General features: G+C 38.2%; 1 pseudogene; it reads left to right on the plus strand.

Annotated features, from left to right (window-relative positions):
• The first annotated feature begins 288 nt into the window (after positions 1-288).
• Positions 289-630, plus strand: LOC128737388 (ataxin-8-like; annotated as a pseudogene).
• Positions 631-20,032: the final 19,402 nt, after the last annotated feature.

Genomic DNA, 20,032 nt, shown 5'->3' on the forward strand with positions numbered 1-20,032 from the left:
CAACAACAACAACAACAACAACAACAACAACAACAACAACAACAACAACAACAACAACAACAACAACAACAACAACAACAACAACAACAACAACAACAACAACAACAACAACAACAACAACAATAACAACAACAACAACAACAACAACAACAACAACAACAACAACAACAACAACAACAACAACAACAACAACAACAACAACAACAACAACAACAACAACAACAACAACAACAACAACAACAACAACAACAACAACAACAACAACAACAACAACAACAACAACAACAACAACAACAACAACAACAACAACAACAACAACAACAACAATAACAACAACAACAACAACAACAACAACAACAACAACAACAACAACAACAACAACAACAACAACAACAACAACAACAACAACAACAACAACAACAACAACAACAACAACAACAACAACAACAACAACAACAACAACAACAACAACAACAACAACAACAACAACAACAACAACAACAACAACAACAACAACAACAACAACAACAACAACAACAACAACAACAACAACAACAACAACAACAACAACAACAACAACAACAACAACAACAACAACAACAACAACAACAACAACAACAACAACAACAACAACAACAATACTAGTAAGGAGATACAGAGGCGCATTCAAGCGGGTAATTGGCCCTACTTTGCTCTTCGTAAAACGATACGATCAAGAAGCATACGCCGCCGTACAAGGCTGATTATGTACAAAACCCTAAGTAGACCTTTATGGACTTGAAACCGTGACGCGTCTATTGGAGGACATTCGTGCCCTGGCCGTATCCGAGCGGAAGGTACCGCGGACGATATTTGGCTGGTACAAACTGAAAGTGGAGAGGGGCGGAGACATATGAATCACAAGCGAGCTACAGGCACTGCTTGGATTCCCATCGTACATCTGGTGAAAGTCAGTAGCAGGGACCGAAACGGTTTCATTTTTTCTATACATTTGCCAGTATGAAGTGTCAGAATCTCAGCCAATACCGTCGCTTCGTATTGTTTCTGTATGGAGAGAGCCTATCTCTTGATGCATTGAAACTATCTTGAATACGAAGGTACATGTGTAAACATTCTTATTTCACTGTGACCAGTCGCAGAAAATGTCATAGTATAGAAAAGACAGGCATTCACCGCTTTTTGTTTACAATGCTAGCTGGAATAGTAGGAACAAGCGATAGAGAATAAGATGTAATACTACTCGAAGCGATCGTTGAAGGAGATGGAGCGGCTGAATATCGAAGTCGACGAACCCGCCCAACGTGCCCCAGCTGCCTCCCATCGAGAATTTCTGGGCAAACCTGAAGCGTAAGAACTACTCCAACAATTTTGTCCCGAAAAATGAGGAGAAATTGATAAAAAAAGTGAAGAAATAACTCAAAAAAATGCCTACACACATGTTTTCTTCCGCCATGACGAATGTTCCACTTAACTGCCGGAAGAGCGGCCTTCCTCGAAAGGGCATAGATTTTTTTTTCGAGTAAGCTAATATAATTACCTTCCATGGAAAATTTATCCAACTCAATTAGCGTCAGCAATTTTTTTTCATCGCCTTCCGAAAAAAGTCAATTTTTTTAATGCATACGTTTCTCCAAGATGCTAGACAACACACATTGAAGTAATGACGTGCTTTTCAATGGTGATAACGGCCCGTTGTACTGCTTCACAATTACTGACCAGCAGGACCGTCTTTTTATGGTGTGTAGTTTCTAGCTTTGCCGCCTGCAACGCTCAGTTAGCTCCGGGGTACGATGCTGGTCTAACAAGCCAGTCAGCGTATGTTCGAATCTCGACTGGGTGGTGACGCTATAGAGTCAATAGGATATTTGAACTAGCCCCGTAATATTTCTGTACTCTAATAACTGGCTGCGCGAAGTCTGTCGATAAAGAAGGGTCAAGTTCTTAAGTACGTTTATACCCATGGCTTTGCTTTGCTTCGCCCCCTGCAACCAGTTCTCGATCTTACCCGTCGCTTCTGTCACCAGCATTACCACGTCTTCCAGTGATTCGCCGGCCACCGATAACATGTTATCGTCCGCAAAGCCGCCGATTACCACACCTCTGGGCAACTTCAAAGCAAGTACAACATTGTGCACCCCATTCCACAGCATAGGCCCGAGTATGGAACCTTGCGGAACTCCCGTGTTTAGCTTATTTTTAGTTGTCTGTTTCTTAGAGATGGTTGAGCCGATTCGTCTGCTATAACTTTTGTTCGAAAGCTTTTATTGCCTAGTATGTTATTGTTGATTTTTTTTTCGTAGTTTGACGTTTCGTTTAAAAATTGTCAGCAAAAATGTGAAAACTACATGACACCGTTTTCTCCGGAACCACAAAACAAATTTTAGTGATCGCTGTACCAAACGGGAGCTCTTGCTATCTTTAAACTTTTTACTAAGTTTTGTTGGAAACAAACAAGCAGTTTAAGTCTTAAAAGTTAGCCGTTTTGACCAGATAGTTATGATTACCTGCTTCTCAAAGATGGCCGAACCGATTTATGCGCTATTAGTCTCATTTGAAAGGTGATGATCTTATAGATCAACATTGAATTGTTTATTGATTGAACGTTTAATCTATATGTTATGAGCTATCGTGTACAACACATTAAAATTAACGTTTAAAGTGCCTGTTATAGGACTTTTTCAATTCATAACTTAGAAACGCCTGAGTGATTTTGATGCCAAATGTATTGCTAGTTTTTATAGTTTATGTCAGTAAAAATTATACGAGCCAATTAGCATAGCGGTAACCAACAATTAAATTGTTTTACGAAGGTGTGTCGATTTCTACTTCAAATAACAAGTAAGATGGTATAACAAAGATTTCTTTCACTAAAAGGTGGATCAAATCGGGCTTTTTATCGATGCTCAATCCAATTTGGTTCTTTTATGTTAGGTTTCATAAAAATCGCACAAAAAATAACGGAGTTAGAGCTTACAATGTGATCGCAATTATCCTTATTTTTGCATGTAAAGATTGAGGTCGTTCCAAAAATCCATATTTATCTTATATATAAAAATGGATTTCTGTCGGGATGTTTCTTATAGAATCAAAAAATACTGAACCAATCGGCGTGAAAATTTGCATGCAGGGGTTTTTGGGGCTATGAAAGTTTTTAGTGATGGTTAGAGACCCCTCCCCCACTAAAAGGAGGGACTCCCATACAAATGAAACACAAATTTCGGCATAACTCGAGAACTAATCAAGCAAATACAACAAAATTTGGCATGTGGGTGTTTTTGGTGACAAGAATTTATTCTATGGTAAATTGAGACCCCTCCCCTCTTTAGAAGGGGAATTATGACTCCTCTCCCATTTAAGAGGGGGGGGCTTCAATACAAATTTCCTCATAACTCGAGAACTAATCAAGCAAATGGAACCAAATTTGGCATGTGAAGGTATTCGAGGGCAAGAAAATTTTCTATGGTAAATTAGGACCCCTCCCCACTTTAAGAGGGGGGGCTCCTGTACAAATGAAATACAAATTTTCTCATAACTCGAGAACCAATCAAGCAAATGGAACCAAATGTGGCATGTGAAATTTTTCGAGGGTAAGAATATTTTCTATGGTGAATTAGGACCCCTCCCCACTTTAGGAGGGGGGGCTCCTATACAAATGAAAAACAAATTTCCTCATAACTCGAGAACTAATCAAGCAAATGGAACTAAATTTGACATGCAAGTGGTTTTGGAGGTAAGATTTTTTTCTATGGTGAATTGAGACTTTAGAACTGAATGGTGAATTGAGACTTTAGAAAGCGAGTTATGACCAATCTCCCCTTTAAGAGGGTGGGCTTCCATACAAATGAAATGCAAATTTCCTCTTATCTCGAGAACTAATCAAGCAAATGGAACCAAATTTGGCATGTGGGAGTTTTAGATGGCAGAAATTTTTTCTATGGTGAATTACGACCCCTTCCCCTTTTAAGAAGAGGGGCTCCCATACAAATGAAATACAAATTTCCTTATAATTTGAGTACTGATCAAGCAAATGGAACCAAATTTGGCATATGGGGCTTTTAGGGGGCAGAAATTTTTTCTATGATGAATTAAGATCCCTCCCATGTTTAGGAGGGGGGACTCCCATACAAATGGAGCAAATGCAAATGGAACCAAATTTGGTATGTGGGAGATTTTGGAGTCTTGAATTTATACCTCTCACTCCTGTGGTAGGGGGATATGGACTCTCATACAAATAAAACAGAAATTTTTGCGAAACTCAAAAACTAATCGAACTCGAGAAAGTCGAGACTCTTCCATAAAACATTAGTCAATAACAAGACCACAAAAACTATCTATAGTAGCACTCGATCATTCAGGACGAGACGGTCGCGAGTGTTGCCGGCGGCCCGTCGCCGGAAGCGCCGCGCACTGGGGGGAGGTAACTCCCCGCAAAAATCACTACTGTTTAGGTTTATTTGTTTTCCTAGGTCTACCTGGGTTTCCTGGAACGAGCAACAGCGAGCAAGGAGAGGATCGCGAAATGGTACTTTTCACGAAAAAGTTTTCCGTGAAATGGTACATTCCGCTTAAGGTTTTTCGCAAAATGATATTCAGCGAAATGTTGTACAATCATGGCGAATATTACTAACCGCTTTCTGGCTATGCAATGAGGGAACAGGGGTGTTGTTTTCTACTTTACTGTGAGGAAAAATTGCAAATTTGTATATTAAACTACCCATTCCTGGTAACTAATAAGCATTAACATAAGCAGCAAATCAGCATATCTGGCATTTTATACTGCACGTTGTTATATGTTAGCTTTTTGACTGCATAGGTATTGTAAATTGGCATCCAAAATTGTATTCAAATTCTTCGTGTCGGTAATTAGCTGTAAATTAGCATTGTCAGCACTATAAGAAGGTTATCAGTAAAGTAGCTGTATATTTTGCCAAAATAGCATTTAAGTAGCATTTAAGGCGACTTAAATGCTTATTGGCCTACATCTGAATAGCATTGGTGAAGCTTATTGGTTACCTGGGATGCTTTCATAGTTACGTAACTGCCAAAATGAATCATCTAAGGTTGAACTCCTCAGAAACTTGCAAAACTCGAGATTGTGACAAAGATCATCCGAGATTCATGATTTATGTACAACACAGGTTAATTTGTGGCAATACGAAGTTTGTCGGGTCAGCTAGTAGACAAATAAAGGTTTATAGGCAAAGTCGATTACTTTTCCAGATGCTTGAACAATTTGGTATGCATTCGAGTTAACGAATCTGAGCAGACTTGGTACGGTGAGTATGGCGGGTGCGAAATTTTGTTTCCAACCAAGTGTGTCTTTGGTATGATATGGAGGGTTGTGTTGAAATTTAACATTAATTTATTGTTGGCTGCTGTTTTACCTTCAGACTATAATTAAGAAATTATTTTTGAATGTCTAGCTAGAATCAACGAGAAAGTTAAGAAAAAATTCAATCTAATTCCATTTTATCTATTTGTAATTGCAGTTCGTACCATGCCACACAAAAGAATGTAACAAGTAGTAACCACTCTAGTTATGTAGTAAAATCAAATGGAATATTCTCCTAACTTTCTTGTTGAGTAAGTTGTTGCCACCCAACATTGTGCAATAACTTTCAGTAGAATTTAACTTTAAAAAAATTAATCAAGCCTTCCCGCAGAACAAAACTCGGCGTGTTCATAGGTACAAGCAGCATAATTACATTTTTATAATTAAGTAATAATGCTATCCCTTTATTGAAATGCTTTGTTGAAACTACAACCGAACCGCGCAAGCTATTATTTTCAATCAGTGCGCGTGATTATACGAAATGATTGTTTCACCAAATGACTCTTACGCCAGGGCATTTGTCATACTAAACGACACCATGTGGTACGAAATTAGGTTAAGCGACTTTAATTCAAATAACCTACAGCTTTATTATTTAACAGAATTGCTTCCCAGCTGTACACTGCAATTGCTACTTGATTGATAATTGAGAATTAAAATGACCGTTGCTTGCAGTTGTAAAGTTGTAGAAGCTTAATAACTGTGCACCTTCTGTTTAAGCGGAATTACAGCACACATATTGTGCCAGCACTTTCCATTTCACGTTGCTGTCTGCTTTTATGATAGGTAGGTATCACTATACAACGTAGTTATTTGTCAAGAACAACCTTATGCCACGAAAAGTGCTGCTGAGCAAATCACCTGGAGAGTTCATTATTGGGTAGCATTTCGGTTTCATTCTGCACCAGAAGCTCAAGGCATGTGCCCGCGTGGTAAATGATTCATCTGTCCTTGACATTAGCGGTCAGACAAAGGAACGAGAAGAAGATCGATGGCCGCTCTTGACCACCAAATCTTGCACGTGTTATCTCTCGTTGTAACGCCTTTATTATCACATCTGCATTTCATCTGCATCAGTTCCGGACCTGCACTCAATTCAATAAATTACATAGTTCTCTGCACCGAAAGCTGTTCTCATTCCGGGGACTTAAACTTTCTCTGGGGTCCACTACCGGTCAAGATGCAAACCGCTAAATTAATTTTTACATTTCGTATAGTTTATCTGCATATGAGTTGTAGCCGCTGCTGTTCCAGTTCCGCTGGTCTTCTCTCTGGCATGACCTTTAAATTATACAACATTATGCACAATTTGGTAATTGATACATACATCAAGCTGTTATACTGTTGGTGCTCTGTATACGAAAAGCTGGATGTTCTTTATGGGTGTTACAGAAAGCGAATTACTTCATTACCTATTCAGTTTTTTTACTAAAACAATTTTGTTGGTAATAAATTGAGAATAAAACGATCTTTTTATGGAACAAGAAACATTCATTTAATTTTTACTAATTTGGTTTTGATCATATTTATAAAAATCGGTATTAGTCAGCATTTGGAATTTGGTATTTAAATCCGCAGCAGCACGGGAAAACTGGTAACCGTTTGAGTTTCTAAAGGGCACATTTTACCATTAGTTATTATTAATTTGATGCTTCGAAATACAGTCAAATTACCGAAAAATTTACCGTTTGCTTGTTAATCATTTGCATAATGAAATTTCGCCGAAGGTCGATGATTATGCAGTTTGGAAAACACACACAGTAAAATACGATTTACGATTATTAAACATATTAGCTAGCCAGCTATTCAGCAGCTCGAAATAATCTTTTGAAGAGCACCCACCCGAAGCGTGATGCCCGCAATTAGCGATTCCGCTGGTATGAATTATTACCGAGCAAATTACAGCCTCCAGATCGGCCTCCTCGAAATTGCGGTCTTTGCTTTCGTTATGACACCTACCCACAAATTTGAGGAACAACAACACAGTTCAAATAGTATAACCGCTCCCGGAGGTGCATTCGTACACCAGTTTCCCTCGGTTTTTCGATTGAATAACATTTCCTTTTAAATATGAATTATTCATGAAGACTTTTCCGACGTTGCTTCGCATCGTGGCTGGTTGAAAGCGAAAGCACTGTGCTCACTCACCTGTCGTTCGAGCCTGAGAATATCTTCCAAAGTTTTATGATAAATCAGTTCAACGGCTCATTGCGTTTGCAGTTCAAGCAATACGAGGAGCTAGACAGCAGCCGTGGTTATTTCCACAGTCTGATGTGAGAAAATGCGGCTTTTATGCTTCGGTCACATGTGAGGATCTTGCCTTGAATAGTTAACAAAGGTTTCGGATGCTTTGGTTGAACAATAAAATTTATAATTTGTTCATTCATTTAATCGATTTTTTGCTATCAACTGAGGAAATACTTTTAGCATCCACCGGATTTAAACCCATTGTGTAACAAATCTACGTTAAACGTAAGAGCAATCATAAATGGCTTCTTCTATGTTAATAATACAATACATGCATATTTATTACCCTCCTGAGATGTTCTTTCATTTTAACCTAATTATCGCAATCATTTCCTTCCTCTGCGTAATCGTCGACCAGATGATGATGTGATTTTTATATTAGTTATCGGCTTTCTCAAAAGAACAGATAAACGACCCAACTGTGACATAAAACGTTTCGCTATGACTCCTTTCAGGGTGTGCGGGTACAGAAAAGCGCACGTAAGCATAGACAAAGAAGAAAAACTGGCTTGCTTGAAACATTATTATACTTGCTCGCATTCATATGTGAGAGCGTTATAAATGTTTGAAGTTACTGTTCGAATCACTCGTCTTATAGTGCTCTTCTCTTCCTTATAGTCAAAAAGTAATAAACTCAGGCGGGGCACAAGTGCGACGTTTAAAGTTTACGTCATATTTCATGCAATAATTAAATATAATTAATATTGGTTTAACAACTCATCATTTAACTATAAATCAGTTAAAATAAAAGCGTTTTTGCAAGCTTAATCTTCATTTTTCAAATCAGAGGCAAAATTATACGTTTACCCCACTAGCGGGGTAACATTCTCTTCATGAATTCATTAAACTAACATAGTAATAATTAATCCTCTAACGGATGAGACCGTCTGTAGATGACCTTCGCTTTTGGAGCTTCAGAGCCACATGCAAAATTTGTTTTGAATTGACTATATGACTATATCAGAATGAATTTCTTGACATTTTGAAGGTAATATCACAATATTATTTCAAAAGCAAAAATTCTAGAAAATTGCGAGAAAATTATTGCACGTATTTTCCCATTTACTTACTTTTAAAGAAAAAGGACATCTAAACGATTGACCTTAAAACTTTTATAGTAGAAATTTACACGCTTTATTTCAATTTTGTAACATATCTTAATTGAAAAACTATCCGGGTAGACATGGAAAACGAAAAAAGAAATAAAACTATTTCTTATGGCTTATTTTAACATGAAAATCAAAATTTGAGCTTCTTTCAAGTGTATTCCAATGAAGAAATAGTCATTGGCTTGATCACATGGTTTCCACGATGTTGCCCGTTGGAGGGTTAACATTACCGTAATAGCTGCAATCTGTGATAAATTCTAGAAATCGATATTTGTGGTTCCTTTTTCCTGTTTTTTCTTTGCAGATATAAACAAAGTACCGGGCGTTTCCATTGCATTATCGTTACTTCATTTCTAAAATAAATCCCGAAAGCAAAATATTAAATATGTTATGTATGTACTAAATTATGTGGTTTCTCAAAAAAAAAAAAAATAAACACTACGTCATAGAAACAAAATAAACGATTATTTTTTGAATAAAAAAAAATTGGGTCTTCATCCAAAATTTTTGCTGATAGAGTCATTTTATATCTGGGTGCACTATTTTTTTTATTGCAGGGCCAGTTGCTACAATCCTATTGACTCTAACAGCCTCTCCCAGTCGAGATTCGAACATACGACGACTGGCTTATTAGGCCAGCATCATACCTCCAGGCCAACTGGGAGACGAATTTGGACACCAACTTCGATCTAAAAACGCGAAGTTGTTGAAATTGCCAAAAAAAAACAAAGAATTCTTTTTAATTTTTAACCATAGACAATTGATTTTATAAAAAAATATTAACTCATATCCTACAAATTATTTTTTTGTCCCGCGATTTTTCAAATCAAGGGGGATTTAAAAATAATTTGCAATGGCCTTAGACTTAAAATTACAGTCAGTCCACAATGTGGGTCACACACAATTATTAGTCATTTTAACTTTTACTGCCGATTAATGCATGAATGTTATACTAATTGATTGACAAAATTGTTACTCATAAGTAGCACTAATAATTTGATCAATTATTAGGTGATATTTGAACGGAAATTAGCAGCTAAAGCAAAAATGACCCACAATTGTGTGCGACCCGTGATTGTGGACTGATTGTGCATTTGAAATTAGAATTGAAATTGGAATTAAAATAAACTTGAAATTGGACATGGATACGAAATTAGACAAGAAGTTTTACTTGAAATTGGGATTGGCATTGTTTGTCTTACTCCCTCACACGTTTTACCTCTATTCTGTTCCGCTCTTTCTCTTTTCCAATCCCGGTTTTCGTCTTTTTCTTACTCTTTTTATCTCCTTTTCTTTTCGTCTTTCGTCTTCGTCTGTTCCGTTTTTACTTCTTTTCTGTCACGCTTCTTTTCTGTCTGACTTATTTTGTTTTTGGTTCCCTTTTTTCCCTTTCCACTCCAGTTGTACTCTTTGCTTCTCCGTTTTTCTTCTTATTCTCACCTGCTTTACCTTTTACTTTGGTGCGTTTTTCCTGTTTTTCTTTTCTACTTTTTCTGTGCCATCATTTTCATTTTAAATTCCGTTTGACTTTTTTCTTTCGTTCTCCTCGCTTGCTCTATCTTTTTTCTCTCGTTATTCTCCTCCCTTTAGGTTCCATTTGTTTTCTGTTCCGTTTTCCCTTGCCCGTCTCGTTTCCCTTTTTTTGCTCTTCCCTTTTCCTACGTTTTCTGTCACGTTTTTTTCCACAGTTCCCAGTTTTCCCTCAGTTTGTCTCTTTTTTCCTTTTTTCTCTCGTTTTTTTTCTCCCGCTGTTTCTTGTTTCTCTGTTCCATTTCTCATCTTTTACTATCCTGTTTTTCACTGTTTCGGTCCTGATTTTGCTCTTGTTTTTCTAAGCCGGTTTTTGTCTTTTTCCTGATTTGGGATTCGTTTTTCTTCTTTTCCTTCTCGTTTGTCATTTTCTGTCCCGCTTCGTCTTCTGTCTTTTTGACGTAGGACTACGTCTTTGTTTACTATACTGGGACTGGGTAGCACTTTGTGATAACGAAAATAGAAGTGTAACGTTTGAATGAAAGATTTCAAATGGTAATGGTAATAATGGTAATAAAATGACCAGCAATTTTATGGGGGGCTATAGACCAATTTTAAGAAAGGCGTAAGAGGGGGGGCTCTTATACAAATGTAAGACAAATTTCCTCAAAACTCGAGAACTAATCAAGCAAATTGAACCAAATTTGGTATGTGGAGGTTTCAGAAGGTAGAATTTTTTTCTATGGTGTACTGAGATCCCTTCCCCTTCTAAGAGGGGGGCTCCCATACAAATGAAATGTAAATTTCTTCATAAATCTACAACTGAGCAAGCAAATAGAACCAAATGTGGCAAGCGGGGGTTTCAGAAGGCAAGAATTTTTTCTATGGCAAATTGAGACCTCTCCCCTTATTAGGAGGGGGGCTCCCATACAAATTACCGCAAATTTCGAGAACTAATCAATCAAAAGGAACCAAATTTGGAATGTGTGGGTTTTTCCAGGCAAGAATTTTTTCTTTGGTGTACTGAGACCTCTTCCCATTCTAAGAGGGGGGGGGGAGGCTTCCATACAAATGAAATACAAATTTCTTCATAACTCTAGAACTAATCAAGCAAATGGTACCAAATTTGGCATGTGGGGGTGTTAGAGGGTAGAATTTTTTTCTATGGTGTACTGAGACCCCTTCCTCTTCTAAGAAGGGGGGCTTCCATACAAATGAAATACAAATTTCCCCATAACTCGAGAGCTAATCAAGCAAATGGAAACAAATTTGGCATGTAAGGGTTTATGGAGGTATGAATTTATTTTATGATGGTTCGAGACCCCTCACCCCTGTGGTAGGAGGATAAGGACTCTCATTCAAATAAAACAGAAATTTTTGCGTATGTGCCATATTTTCTGCTATGTAACAAGCGGTAAGTTGTGAAAGTAAAGTAGTAAAGTCTTCTCGGAGCAAAAGACAGTGAATCGAAGCCGTTGACTTTCATGCCTCTTGCCATTCATGTCAAAAGAGAAGGACATTCGAATGGCACGTTATTATTATTTGTAACCAATGGCCCTTTTAAAGGCCACAAGCGAGTAAAAGGAAGATTATTGATACATTTGTTTATTTGTTTATTTATTTCTTTTATTTGATAATATTTCATCTGACATTGATGTCTTAATGAATAAAATTTAGCTAATTTACAAAGACCTAATTCTATACAAAAACTACAAGGTATACAGCCATAAGGGCTGTACGAACGGGTGACGTAGGACAATATCAGATTATAAGATTAAAGACTAATGTCAACTGCATTTCTGGCATATGTATGTTTATAAGAATTTGTGAGTGCCATTGTTTAAGTGAATGTTTAAAAGAGAAGAGCGAAATATTCAGATTCAATTCTTCATTGAATGCAATGGTGGCTTTGAAAATACGTGGACGGCGGTTCATAAATACAACGCCTGCAACCATTGAGGCATAGAGATTTCTTTTAAAAATCACTTGCATGCATCATAAAGGTTGAAATAGTAATGAATGACCAACCCACAGATTATTGTATTAAATATGATTATGCGTAGCTTGGCATGTTTCAATAATCTTACTTTAACGCTTGTGGCCTTTAAAATGCCCATTGGTTACAAATAACATCAAAGCTAAAGCACGTTCATCGCAAATTTGACGTGCCATTCGAATGTCCTCCTTTGACATGGATGGCAACAGGCACGTAAGTTAGCGGCGTCGATTCACTGTCTTTTGCTCCGAGAAGTATTTGCTAGTTTACTTTCACAGCTTACCGCTTGTTGCATAGCAGAAAATATGGCACATAGGCAAAATTTTCAGTTTTATTTGTATGAGAATCCTAATCCTCCTACCACAGGGGTGAGGGGTCTCAAACCATCACAAAATAAATTCATGCCTCCAAAAACCCCCACATGCCAAATTTGGTTCCATTTGCTTGAATAGTACTCGAGTTATGAGGAAATTTGTATTACATTTGTATGGGATCCCCCCTTTTTAAAGAAGGCAAAGGTCCTAATTTACCATAGAAAAAATCCTGCCTCCAAAAACCCCACATGCTAATTTTGGCTCCATTTGCGTAAATAATTCTTGAGTTATGAGGAAATTTGTTTTTCATTTGTATATGAGCCCCCCCCCCCTTGTTGAAAGACGGATGGGTCTCAGTACACCATAGAAAAAATCCTGCCTTCTAAAATCTCCACATGCCAAATTTGGTTCCATTTGCTTGATTAGTTCTAGAGTTATGAGGAAATTTGTATTTTATTTGTACGGAAGCCCCTCCCTCCTTCCCCTCTTAGAAAGAGAAGGGGTATAGAGAAAATTCTCACTTCCAAAAACCTCCACATGCTAAATTTAGTTCCTTTTGGTTGATTAGTTCTAGAGTTATGAGGAAATTTGTATATTATTTGTTTGAAACCCCCCCCCCTCCTAAAGAGGGGAGGGGTCTTAATTCCCCATAGAAAAAAAACTTGCCTACTGAAACTGCCACATGCCAAATTTGGTTCCATTTGCTTGATTAGTTCTCTAATTTTGAGGAAATTTGTGTCTCATTTACATAGGAGCCCCCCTCTTACGCCCTCCTTAAATTTGCTCTCTCATTCCACCCATAAAATTGCTGGTCATTTTATCTATCCAACGACATGTAAATTGTTCAGTTTCGTTCAGTAGTTTAGTAGTTATTAGCATTTGAAATCTTTCATTCAAACGTTACACTTCTATTTTCGTTTTCACAAAGTGCTACCCAGTCCCAGTATAGTAAACAAAGACGTAGTCCTACGTCAAAAACGTTTACTTGGTTCATCAAACTCGTAATAGTCTTCAACAGTTGTGAATGCGCGAATGCATGCGGAGAACGGTTCATTATACCCAAACACCGTTCGATGAAAAATTGGCTGCAGTAACGTCGTATTTCGAAGAGTTCTACCTGGGATACGGAAATTCAACATTGAGAGAATTTCAGAGGCATCAATTTCACCATTAAGTAACTTCGCTATAAATAATGATTGCTGAATCTTCCGTCGTCGTTCCAAAGCATCTATCCCCAAAAGCCGGTATCTGTCAGGATGTCATGTCAACATGTCAAGCTACGCATAATCATGTTTAATACAATAATCTGTGGGCTGGTCAATCATTACTATTTTAACTTTTATGATACACACAAGTGATTTTTAAAAGGAATCTATGTCTCAATGGCTGCAGGCGTTGTACTTATGAACCCCCGTCCAGTTATTTTCAAAGCCACCGTTGCATTCAATGAAGAATTGAATCTGAATATTTCGCTCTTCTCTTTGAAACAATGGCACTTATAGATTCTTATAAACATATAGTCCTACGTCACCCATTCGTACAACCCTTAGGGCTGTATACCTTGTAGTTTTTTTTTATATTTTTTCGTTTATCTGTCTTGTTTATTCTGTTTATCCTCTTATTATGTCCTGTTTCCTCCTCTTCTGTAACGTTATGTTTTTCTTTGTCGTTTTATCCCATTTGTCTCCCGTTTCCATTACTTCTACGTTTTTCCTGTTCTCGTTTCTCCATTACCCTACTTCTGTGTTTTCTTCTTTTCTTTTCCTCCTATTCTATACTGTTTTTTCATTCTTTTCTGTCCAGTTTGTCCTCATTTTATTCGTTTTCTGTGTCGTTTTTCCTTTTTCCGTTCTCCATCTTTTTCTATCTGGTTTCCCTTTCTCTTTCGTTTTCTTCATTTTTACATTTTTCATCTTCTTTAGTCTCTTTTTCCCTCCCGTCATTCTGTCACGGATTTTCTTTCTTTTTTTCCAAGCCATTTTCTTCTCTCTCTATCACGTTTTTTCTCTTTTTATATTCAGTTGACCAGCTTTTGTCATGTTTTTCTTCTTGCTCTTTTCCGCGTTTTTCTCCAGAAGCAAAAGAAGCCGGACTGCCTCTAAATCCATCGGTAACTTATCTGTAAATGTGCAATGAAAATCTACTTTTTCATAAGAAATCGCTTGTCGGTTCATGACATGTTCGCTGTTTGGTTCATGAGATATGAATTAGGTATATAATCAGGAAAATCGAGTTTTTCGGTCGTAACTGGACTTTCAAATGGAGTAAAAAATTTTTGGCGGCCATCTTGGATTTGCTTGCCATACTGGATTTTATAGAAAAATCGCCATTTTCGCCATGAGCCCCCAAACGATTTTTATTTTGAGACCACCATTGGAAAGCTGAGAAAAAAATACTGCAGGAAACATTCATAAAATTAGGTGTGCATTGGCATTAACTGAATAAAACAACCAGTTTTCTGTAGCAAGGTTGACACTTTTCATATAATTATTACGATATTGCTAGAATTTGCTTTGAAATAACCTACAAACGTCATTATTTTGTAAAGAGGAAGGATAGGGCTATGAAATGAAGTGAAAACAAAATTGGCGGTCATCTTGGATTTGGCTGTCATGTTGGATTTTATAAAAAAATCGTAATTTTCGCCACGATTCCCCCAACCAATTTTAATTTCAAGACCACTATTGGGAAGCTGAGAAAAAATGCGCTAAGAAATATTCATCAAATTAGGTGTGCAGTGGCATTGACAAAATGAAACAATTAATTATCTGTAGCAAGGTTTACAATTCTCGGGTTAATTCCACTGTTGAGGTGGTCGAGTTGATGTCCCTTACAAGATCAAATTCGAGGTGATGTCTCTTATAAAATTAAATCATTTTTGCCAATAAATTAACAAGAAAGCTTATGATCTGGCAATGTATTTGCAACCACGGATAAAAAACCCAGGTCTTGTTTTCGTGACAAACAACCTTCACACTGAGGTTAAAAAGTTTTCGGCGTTTGAATTCTCAGTCGAAAAATTGCAGCACTGCTTTAGACTAGTATTAAAAATTGCGTTTGCATAGGGGAACTGGGGGGAAAATGAACACCCTTAGCAATTTCGTCATTTTCTCCCTCAGGAACCAACCAAATGCTGATGGCACTATATGAATTGAAAGCTGGATTCATATTCCACGTAGCAATATATAAAGATGTTTAAAAAGGGACTATTTGTCATGAAAAATTCCCTTTTTTCGAAAGCGTCACACTCGAGCCTAATTTTTTACATGTGGGTAAAATGAACATGCAGTGAGGGCAAAATGAACATGCCATAGAAAACTAAAGTTAACATGCAGTTTGGATAAATTAAACATTATTTTACATTATCATTGTTCTACATAAACCGTAGGTATTCAACAGGGCTGTTGGAATTAAAATGGGCCTCCACAAAGTTAACATAATGTATCTTCGCCACGTTCATACAATGCTTGACTTTTAGCTCGCAGGATTTTCCACCACTCGGTCATTTTCCGTCATTTTTCGAGAGACTCGATCATTTTTGTTGCTTGAATTGTAATTATTTCATAGCTGCTGATAAATGGAAAGTAAAACATCATGATACACACTGTTAATTTTGCCCCCATAGTGAGGTGTTCATTTTACCCTCAAAACACCAATTGTTTTCAAGTGTTTATTATAAACAAACAGTTGATAAAAATATTTGGAATTTTCGACAGATCCCCAGGATAGTGATAAGCAAACAACACTGAATGATATCAATAGTCGAAATTTAATTTGTTTCGCCAAAATAGCTTATTTACTAATAGAGGATTACCATCGGCGTCAGATTTCTGCGAATATTTTTTACTTTTTCCATTTTTTTCACATTGGAAAGCTTATGATCACCACATATTGTCTCAAATAGCTTGAAATACTTCTAGGAGAAGATACCTATTGATCTGGAACAGATTTTAATCGGTTTACTGGGAATTTTGCTGCCTGTTCATTTTGCCCCCCCTGTTCATTTTTTAATTTTAATTTATTAATACTGGTCTTCGAAGGTATCGTACAGACAGTTCTAATATATACTAATTCTAAGTTTAAAAGCAGTTCTTGTCACATTATAGTCAAAACAATCAGATACAACATTAAACTAACGACAACACACATCAATAGGATTATTCCTGGCAAACAAAGTACGGTGCATTGAAAGTCTAAAGAAGTCCGCTCGTCGGGTACGCCTTGGCGGGACGTTGAGTCGAAGCTGTCCTAACATCTCCGGGCTATCGACATTGTTTTGCAGGAGGTCGAAGATAAATAGTCGTTGCAACATACTCCTCCTATTTACCAAAGTGGGCAGACGTATTAGGGCGCAACGGTGCTCGTAGGGAGGCAAACGGACTGAGTCATTCCAAGGCAGCATTCGAAGAGCGTACCGGATGAAATTACGCTGGATTCGTTCGATCCGGTTGATTTGAACTGCATGGTAGGGCGCCCATACAAGCACCCCGTACTCAAGAATACTGCGCACAATCGAACAGTAGAGGGACTTTAGGCAGTAGACATCCTGGAACTGCTGTGTATTCCGTTTGATAAAGCCTAGTACAGCATAAGCTTTAGCAGTAGCAACTGCGACCTGCTGCGCAAAACAAAGTTTGCTATCCAGAAGAAAGCCCAAATCTTTCACGGTGTCAACCCGGGTGATACTGGCTGTTTCCATCTTATAGTCGAACAAAGTGATCTGTCTATTTCTGCAGAATGAGATGACATTACATTTCTGCACATTCACCTCCATTCCGTTCAGAATGCACCAATTTAGTAACGAATCAATGTCAGATTGTAAGGCACAGCAATCAACTCTCGAAGATATTACACGGTAGAACTTCAGGTCGTCGGCAAACATATTCTTAGGGGATACAATTGTGCAGCACAAATCGTTCACAAAAAGGATAAATAGCAATGGGCCCAGATGGCTTCCTTGGGGCAAACCTGATTGCATTTCAAATGGAGGGGAACTGGCTCCATTTACACGCACAAACGCATTCCGACCGGTAAGGTATGACGATATCCACCGTGTTAGCCACACAGGAAATCCCATTCTGTCTAGCTTCGTTACTATTAACAGGTGCGGCACCCTTTCAAAAGCTTTAGCAAAATCAACATAAATCGCATCGATTTGCTGTCGCTTTTCAAGCGCTCTCGTCAGTGTTGAAACATACGCCATCAAGTTTGTGATCGTCGAACGTTTTTTCACGAATCCATGCTGCCATTCCGAGATAATATGATGAACCTTCGGGTAAAGCGAATCGTGGATAAGGCTTTCAAAAACCTTTGGTAAACAACTAAGAATCGAGATACCGCGGTAGTTCGTAACGTCATGACTTCCAAACACTCGGAAAAATTCCTTCCGTCGTAGATTGATTAAAAATAATCGTTGCAGGAATTGCAAGTGTTGCAGAGCAGTTTTTGAAAAGAAGCGGTGGCAGGCTGTCAGGTCCGGTGCCTTTCGATCCATCAATTGATTGTAGCTTCGACGCCACATCGGTGATCGTAAAGTTGAACAGCGGCATGTTTAAGTCGAATAGCGGCAAACTGCTCAAATACGCTTCAGACGAAGGTGGTAAGTTATTACTTTGCACAGTTCGAAAGAAGGATGAGAACAGACTTGCTGACTCAGACGGAGACTCGGCTACGGTGTCGAAGTAGTGTACTCGTTGTAGAATTCCGCCCTGCTGCTTCCGATTCCTCACATACGTCCCATTTTACCCACAGTTCCCCTATAGAAACCACTTCCCCACTCCGTGAGAGTTCCAGGAAGTCTGTCATTAAAAAAAAAGATTACTGCGTGAATTAAAAATCAAACCGCCCAGTTAGCTTCGAGGTGCGATGCTGGTCTAACAAGCTAGTCGTTGTATGTTCGAATCTCGGCTAGGCGGTGCTTGCTGGACAGAGTCAGTAGGATCGTTTCTAAGGAAAGCACTGCATGTAATCACTCTTTTTATCTAAAACAAGACTAAAATGAATTTTTTTTTAATTATACTAGGTAATTTGATCATTGCAATGCATTACGATCATAAATTTGTTAATTTTCTAGAAGAACAGCCTTAGCGGTCGTGTTAACGACGATGTTTTCTGACATATAAAATACTTTCAACTTTACTTTTAATTTTTTCGCAGTCAAATATTATAACCCTTTTGTGGACAATGGCGTAATATTCAACAGACATTCATAAAAAATAACACAATGGTCATAGTTATGCATAATGGTAAAAAATACATATATAACGAAAAATGCACAAAATTAGGAGCGGTCACAGTAACTCAAAAGTGAATACCGGAATTGTCAAATAATTAAAAGAATTCTCAAATAAATAAATTCATGGAATTGCTGCATCAAAAGCTTACGAGCAACGTTTGTTGACCACCATTAGAAAAAGTGACACGTAGGTTATGAAACGGACACTAACTGATACAAAACTGTTACAAATTGTTGAAGGTACTTGGACTTTCTCAAATAACAGTCGCCATCGTTACGTCACATAATTCGCGGCTTCTGTGCGTTTTCGTTCGTAATCTGTCCGAGTAACGCCCACCTTAATCATTCCCTGCGTGATACAATATTTGCATGTAATACTTCGGCGGCGGCATAGTATTCCGCTTCCTGCTTCTCATGACAATTGGCAGAAGAAAAGCAAAAGTCTCCGCCACGATTGCAAAATCTACAGCAGCATAGATACCTAGCTATCATGCCGGCAGACTCATCTCTTTCTCTCGGTGTGTTACAATGTGGCCACTGAGACCCGCTGATTACCCGAGGTTGAAGATCGCTATCCGAAAAATTTTCTTTCTCCTATGCCCAGGCAGCTCCCAACTTGCCCTAAGCAGCATCATCACGGGCCTAGTCAGTCAGTCAGTGGCGAAGCTAGGAATTTTCGTTTGTCCATCCGATGTGAGGGATAAAATCATCAACTGCAACGCTACGCTACCGCCACACAGAAGTGACGGATGATGATAATAAGCCGTGAAAACTCCCATGAACCACTACTGCCGGTTGGGAATTGTTTACTTTTTGGGAGCCGTACAATGATTGCGCAAGGTGCTTGGCATCGATCCAAATAACGATGGCAGCACACAAAAAAAGGTTATACAGGTGCCTTTTTCTCGCTGCGGTTACAATCAGATTGAGCGGCAGCCCCCTCGACAGAAAAACTTTTCTACTGGATGGGCGGAAAATATAACAATGTAATTACAATTGTTTACCGTACCGCAGTGCAGTCGCTCAGCTCATCAGTCAGCATTTTTTCGCACCAAAGCTTCATCTTTCGCTTTTTTTTTCAACCTTTCACTGTGCGTGAATCCAAAGGATGAGTGCCACATTTATCATCCACTGGAAAGGCAGTATCAACCCCCGGCGATCATGAGCAGCCACTATCAAAAGGGGTTGCGGCGAACGGCCGGCAGTGGGAAATAATGACAGTACATGGTTAATAAATTAATTCCACCGAGGATGCTTGGTGTGGTCTTGTTTCGAGGGTGTACTCTAGTCAAAGTTCCGAATGCGATCCAGTTAGCGAGCGGAAAATTC

The sequence above is a fragment of the Sabethes cyaneus genome, chromosome 2 (genome assembly GCF_943734655.1).
Source record: "Sabethes cyaneus chromosome 2, idSabCyanKW18_F2, whole genome shotgun sequence".
NCBI classification, from domain to species: domain Eukaryota; kingdom Metazoa; phylum Arthropoda; class Insecta; order Diptera; family Culicidae; genus Sabethes; species Sabethes cyaneus.